The following is a 7937-nucleotide window of genomic DNA, read 5'->3' as shown; positions in this document are numbered from 1 at the left end:
CTAGAAACTCCACAACTTGAAACTCCACAACTAGATACTCCACAACTGGAAGCTCCACAACTAGATACTTCACAAACGGAAACTCCACAACTAGATACTCCACAACTAAAAACTCCACAACTTGAAACCTCACAACTTTAATTTACGCAACTAGAAAATCCACAGCTAGAGATTCCGCAACTAGAAACTCCACAACAAGAAACTCTGCAATTAGAGACTCCACAAATAGAAACTCCACAACTAGAAACTCCACAACTACAAACTCCACAAATAGAGACTCGGCTACAAGAAATTTCATGTCTAGAAAGTCCACAACTAAAAACTGCACAACTGGAAACTCCACAACTTCAGACTCCACAACTAGAAACTCCACAACTAGAAACTCCACAACTAGAAACTCCCCAACTAGAAACTCCGCAACTAGAGACTCCACAATTAGAAACTCCACAACTAGAAACTCCACAACTAGAAACTCCACAAAGAAAAACTTCACAATTCGAAACCCTACAACTAGAAACTCCACAACTTGAAACTCCACAACTAGACACTACACAACTAAAAACTTCACAACTAGAGACTGCGCAACTAGAGAACTCCGAAACAAGAAACTCTACATTTAAAACTCCACAACTTGAGACGCCGCAACTAGAAACTCCACAACTTGAAACTCCACAACTATAAACTCCACAACTTGAAACTCCACAACTAGAAACTCCACAACTAAAAACTACAACTAGAGACTCCTCAACTAGACAATTCGCAACTAGAAACTCCAAAACTAAAGACTCTGCACCTAGAAACTCCGCAGCTAGAAACTCCACAACTAGAACCTCCACAACTCGAAACTCCACAACTCGAATCTCCCCAACTTGAAACTCCACAACTCAAAACTCCCCAACTTGAAACTCCACAACTAGAAACTCCACAACATGAGACTCCGCAACTTGAAACTCCAAAACTAGAAACTCCACAACTAGAAACTCCACAACTAGAAACTCCACAACTCGAAACTCCACAACTCAAAACTCCACAACTTGAAGCTCCACAACTAGAAACTTCACAACTTGAGACTCTGCAAATAGAAGCACCACAACTTGAATTTCCACAACTAGAAACTCCACAACTTGAGACTCCGCAACTAGAAACTCCACAACTTGAAACTTCACAACTAGAGACTCCGCAACTAGAAACTCCACAACTAGAAACTCCAAAACTAGAAACTCCACAACTACAAACTCCACAAATAGAGACTCGGCAACTAGACATTCCATATCTAGAAACTCCACAACCAGAAACTGTAAAACTAGAGACTTCACAACTAGAAACTCAACAACTAGAAACTCCACAACTAAAAACTCCACAACTGGAAACTCCACAACTTGAGACTCCGCAACTTGAAACTCCACAACTATAAACTCCGCCATTGAAAACTCCGCAACTAGAAACTCCGTAACTAGAAACTCCACAACTTGAAACTCCACAACTAGATACTCCACAACTGGAAGCTCCACAACTAGATACTTCAAAAATGGAAACTCCACAACTAGATACTCCACAACTAAAAACTCCACAACTTGAAACCTCACAACCTTAAATTACGCAACTAGAAAATCCACAGCTAGAGATTCCGCAACTAGAAACTCCACAACTAGAAACTTCACAACTAGATACTCTGCAACTAGAAACTCCACAACTAGAGACTCCACAACTTGAAGCTCCGCAACTTTAAACTCCACAACTTGAGACTCCACAACTAGAAACTCCACAACTTGATCCTCCACAACTAGAAACTCCACAACCAGAAACTCCACAACTAGAAACTCCACAACTAGAAACTCCACAACTAGAAACTCTGCAACTAGAGACTCCACAACTAGAAACTCAACAACTAGAAACTCCACAACCACAAGCTCCACAAATAGAGACTCCGCTACAAGAAATTTCATGTCTAGAAAGTCCACAACTATAACTCCACAACTGGAAACTCCACAACTAGAAACTCCACAACTAGAAACTCCACGACTAGAGACTCCGCAACTAGAAACTAAACAATCAGAGACTCTGCAACTAGAAACTCCGCAGCTAGATACTCCACAAATAGAAACTCCGCAACTAGAAACTCCGCAGCTAGAAACTACACAACTAGAGACTCCACAACTAGAAACTCAACAACTAGAAACTCCACAACTAGAAACTCCACAACTTGAAACCTCACGACCTTAAGTTACGCAACTAGAAAATCCACAGCTAGAGATTCCGCAACTAGAAACTCCACAACTCGAAACTCCACAATTGGAAACTAAACAACTAGACACTCCACAACTAAAAACTCTTCAACTAGAAACTCCTAAACTAGAGACTCCACAACTAGAGAATCTACAACTAGAGACTTCAAACTAGAAACTCAACAACTAGAAACTTCAAAATTCGAAACTCTTCTAGAAACTCCACAACTAGAAACTCCACAACCATACACTCCACAACATGAAACTCCACAACTAGAGACTCTGCAACTAGAAACTCCACAATTAGAGACTCCACAACTTGAAATTTCACAACTTTAAACTCCACAACTTGAGACTCCACAACTACAAACTCCACAACTTGAAACTTCACAACTAGAAACTCCACAACCAGAAACTCCACAACTAGAAACTCCACAACTAGAAAATCCACAACTAGAAACTCTGCAACTAGAGACTCCACAACTAGAAACTCAACAACTAGAAACTCCACAACTACAAGCTCCACAAATAGAGACTCCGCTACAAGAAATGTCATGTCTAGAAAGTCCACAACTATAACTCCACAACTGGAAACTCCACAACTAGAAACTCCACAACTAGAAACTCCACGACTAGAGACTCCGCAACTAGAAACTCCACAATCAGAGACTCTGCAACTAGAAACTCCGCAGCTAGATACTCCACAAATAGAAACTCCGCAACTAGAAACTCCGCAGCTAGAAACTACACAACTAGAGACTCCACAACTAGAAACTCCACAACTAGAAACTCCACAACTAGAAACTCCACAACTTGAAACCTCACGACCTTAAGTTACGCAACTAGAAAATCCACAGCTAGAGATTCCACAACTAGAAACTCCACAACTAGAAACTCCACAACTCAAAATTCCACAACTAGAATCTCCAAAACTCGAAACTCCACAACTCGAAACTCCACAACTGGAAACTAAACAACTAGACACTCCACAACTAAAAACTCTTCAACTAGAAACTCCTAAACTAGAGACTCCACAACTACAGAATCTACAACTACAGGCTTCAAACTAGAAACTCAATAACTAGAAACTTCAAAATTCGAAACTCTACTAGAAACTCCACAACTGGAAACTCCACAACTAGAAACTCCACAACTAGAGACTCTGCAACTATGGAACTCCGCAACTAGAAACTCCGCATTTATAAACTCCGCAACAAGAAATTCCACAGCTAGAAACACCACAACTAGACACTCCGCAACTAGAAACTCCACAACTTGAGACGCCGCAACTAGAAACTCCACAACTAGAAACTCCACAACTAGAAACTCCACAACTAGAAACTCTACAACTAGAGACTCCTCAACTAGAGAATTCGCAACTAGAAACTTCAAAACTAGAGACGCTGCAACTAGAAACTCTACAACTAGAGACTCCACAACTAGAAACTCCACAACTCGAAACTCCAAAACTAGAAACTCCACAACTCGAAACTCCACAACTCAAAACTCAACAACTTGAAGCTCCACAACTAGAAACTCCACAACTTGAGACTCTGCAAATAGAAACTCCACAGCTTGAAGTTCCACAACTAGAAACTCCACAACTTGAGACTCCGCAACTAGAAACTCCACAACTTGTAACTTCACAACTCGAGACTCCGCAACTAGAAACTCCACAACTAGAAACTCCAAAACTAGAAACTCCACAACTACAAACTCCACAAATAGAGACTCGGCAACTAGACATTCCATATCTAGAAACTCCACAACCAGAAACTGTAAAACTAGAGACTTCACAACTAGAAACTCAACAACTAGAAACTCCACAACTAAAAACTCCACAACTGGAAACTCCACAACTTGAGACTCCGCAACTTGAAACTCCACAACTATAAACTCCGCCATTGAAAACTCCGCAACTAGAACTCCGTAACTAGAAACTCCACAACTTGAAACTCCACAACTAGGTACTCCACAACTGGAAGCTCCACAACTAGATACTTCACAAACGGAAACTCCACAACTAGATACTCCACAACTAAAAACTCCACAACTTGAAACCTCACAACCTTAATTTACGCAACTAGAAAATCCACAGCTAGAGATTCCGCAACTAGAAACTCCACAACAAGAAACTCTGCAATTAGAGACTCCACAAATAGAAACTCCACAACTAGAAACTCCACAACTACAAACTCCACAAATAGAGACTCGGCTACAAGAAATTTCATGTCTAGAAAGTCCACAACTAAAAACTGCACAACTGGAAACTCCACAACTTCAGACTCCACAACTAGAAACTCCACAACTAGAAACTCCACAACTAGAAACTCCCCAACTAGAAACTCCGCAACTAGAGACTCCACAATTAGAAACTCCACAACTAGAAACTCCACAACTAGAAACTCCACAAAGAAAAACTTCACAATTCGAAACCCTACAACTAGAAACTCCACAACTTGAAACTCCACAACTAGACACTACACAACTAAAAACTCCACAACTAGAGACTGCGCAACTAGAGAACTCCGAAACAAGAAACTCTACATTTAAAACTCCACAACTTGAGACGCCGCAACTAGAAACTCCACAACTTGAAACTCCACAACTAGAAACTCCACAACTTGAAACTCCACAACTAGAAACTCCACAACTAAAAACTCTACAACTAGAGACTCCTCAACTAGAGAATTCGCAACTAGAAACTCCAAAACTAAAGACTCTGCACCTAGAAACTCCGCAGCTAGAAACTCCACATCTAGAACCTCCACAACTCGAAACTCCACAACTCGAATCTCCACAACTTGAAACTCCACAACTCAAAACTCCCCAACTTGAAACTCCACAACTAGAAACTCCACAACATGAGACTCCGCAACTTGAAACTCCAAAACTAGAAACTCCACAACTAGAAACTCCACAACTAGAAACTCCACAACTCGGAACTCCACAACTCAAAACTCCACAACTTGAAGCTCCACAACTAGAAACTTCACAACTTGAGACTCTGCAAATAGAAGCTCCACAACTTGAAGTTCCACAACTAGAAACTCCACAACTTGAGACTCCGCAACTAGAAACTCCACAACTTGAAACTTCACAACTAGAGACTCCGCAACTAGAAACTCCACAACTAGAAACTCCACAAATAGAGACTCGGCAACTAGACAATCCATATCTAGAAACTCCACAACCAGAAACTGTAAAACTAGAGACTTCACAACTAGAAACTCAACAACTAGAAACTCCACAACTAAAAACTCCACAACTGGAAACTCCACAACTTGAGACTCCGCAACTTGAAACTCCACAACTATAAACTCCGCCATTGAAAACTCCGCAACTAGAAACTCCGTAACTAGAAACTCCACAACTTGAAACTCCACAACTAGATACTCCACAACTGGAAGCTCCACAACTAGATACTTCAAAAATGGAAACTCCACAACTAGATACTCCACAACTAAAAACTCCACAACTTGAAACCTCACAACCTTAAATTACGCAACTAGAAAATCCACAGCTAGTGATTCCGCAACTAGAAACTCCACAACTAGAAACTTCACAACTAGATACTCTGCAACTAGAAACTCCACAACTAGAGACTCCACAACTTGAAGCTCCGCAACTTTAAACTCCACAACTTGAGACTCCACAACTAGAAACTCCACAACTTGATCCTCCACAACTAGAAACTCCACAACCAGAAACTCCACAACTAGAAACTCCACAACTAGAAACTCCACAACTAGAAACTCTGCAACTAGAGACTCCACAACTAGAAACTCAACAACTAGAAACTCCACAACCACAAGCTCCACAAATAGAGACTCCGCTACAAGAAATTTCATGTCTAGAAAGTCCACAACTATAACTCCACAACTGGAAACTCCACAACTAGAAACTCCACAACTAGAAACTCCACGACTAGAGACTCCGCAACTAGAAACTAAACAATCAGAGACTCTGCAACTAGAAACTCCGCAGCTAGATACTCCACAAATAGAAACTCCGCAACTAGAAACTCCGCAGCTAGAAACTACACAACTAGAGACTCCACAACTAGAAACTCAACAACTAGAAACTCCACAACTAGAAACTCCACAACTTGAAACCTCACGACCTTAAGTTACGCAACTAGAAAATCCACAGCTAGAGATTCCGCAACTAGAAACTCCACAACTCGAAACTCCACAATTGGAAACTAAACAACTAGACACTCCACAACTAAAAACTCTTCAACTAGAAACTCCTAAACTAGAGACTCCACAACTAGAGAATCTACAACTAGAGACTTCAAACTAGAAACTCAACAACTAGAAACTTCAAAATTCGAAACTCTACTAGAAACTCCACAACTAGAAACTCCACAACCATACACTCCACAACATGAAACTCCACAACTAGAGACTCTGCAACTATGGAACACCGCAACTAGAAACTCCGCATTTAGAAACTCCGCAACAAGAAATTCCACAGCTAGAAACACCACAACTAGACACTCCGTAACTAGAAACTCTACAACAAGAGACTCCTCAACTAGAGAATTCGCAACTAGAAACTCCAAAACTAGAGACTCTGCAACTAGAAACTCCGCAGCTAGAAACTCCACAACTAGAAACTCCACAACTAGAAACTCCACAACTAGAAACTCCACAACTTGAGACTCCGCAACTAGACACTCCACAACTTGAAACTCCACAACTAGAAACTCCACAACCAGAAACTCCACAACTAGAAACTCCAACTCTAGAAACTCTACAACTAGAAACTCCGCAACTAGAGACTCCACAACTAGAAACTCCACAACCAGAAACTTCATAACTAGAAACTCCGAAACTAGAAACTCCACAACTAGAAACTCCGCAAATAGAGACTCCACAACTAGAAACTCCACAACTACAAACACCAAAAATAGAGACTCGGCAACTAAAAATTCCATATCTAGAAACTCCACAACTAAAAACTCCACAACTAGAAACTGCCAAACTAGAGACTCCACAACTTGAGACTCCACAACCCTAAACTCCACAACTTGTAACTCCACAACTAGAAACTCCACAACTAGAAACTCCACAACTAGAAACTCCACAACTAGAAACTCCACAACTAGAAACTCCACAACAAGAAACTCTGCAATTAGAGACTCCACAACTAGAAACTCCACAACTAGAAACTCCACAACTACAAACTCCACAAATAGAGACTCGGCTACAAGAAATTTCATGTCTAGAAAGTCCACAACTAAAAACTGCACAACTGGAAACTCCACAACTTCAGACTCCACAACTAGAAACTCCACAACTTGAAACTCCACAACTAGACACTACACAACTAAAAACTCCACAACTAGAGACTGCGCAACTAGAGAACTCCAAAACAAGAAACTCTACATTTAAAACTCCACAACTTGAGACGCCGCAACTAGAAACTCCACAACTTGAAACTCCACAACTAGAAACTCCACAACTTGAAACTCCACAACTAGAAACTCCACAACTAAAAACTCCGCCATTGAAAACTCCGCAACTAGAAACTCCGTAACTAGAAACTCCACAACTTGAAACTCCACAACTAGATACTCCACAACTGGAAGCTCCACGACTAGATACTTCACAAATGGAAACTCCACAACTAGATACTCCACAACTAAAAACTCCACAACTTGAAACCTCACAACCTTAAATTACGCAACTAGAAAATCCACACCTA

Source organism: Rhipicephalus microplus, unplaced genomic scaffold, assembly GCF_043290135.1.
Source record: "Rhipicephalus microplus isolate Deutch F79 unplaced genomic scaffold, USDA_Rmic scaffold_44, whole genome shotgun sequence".
Classification (NCBI taxonomy): domain Eukaryota; kingdom Metazoa; phylum Arthropoda; class Arachnida; order Ixodida; family Ixodidae; genus Rhipicephalus; species Rhipicephalus microplus.
The sequence above is the reverse complement of the archived record's forward strand: the minus strand, read 5'-3'. Positions refer to the sequence as shown.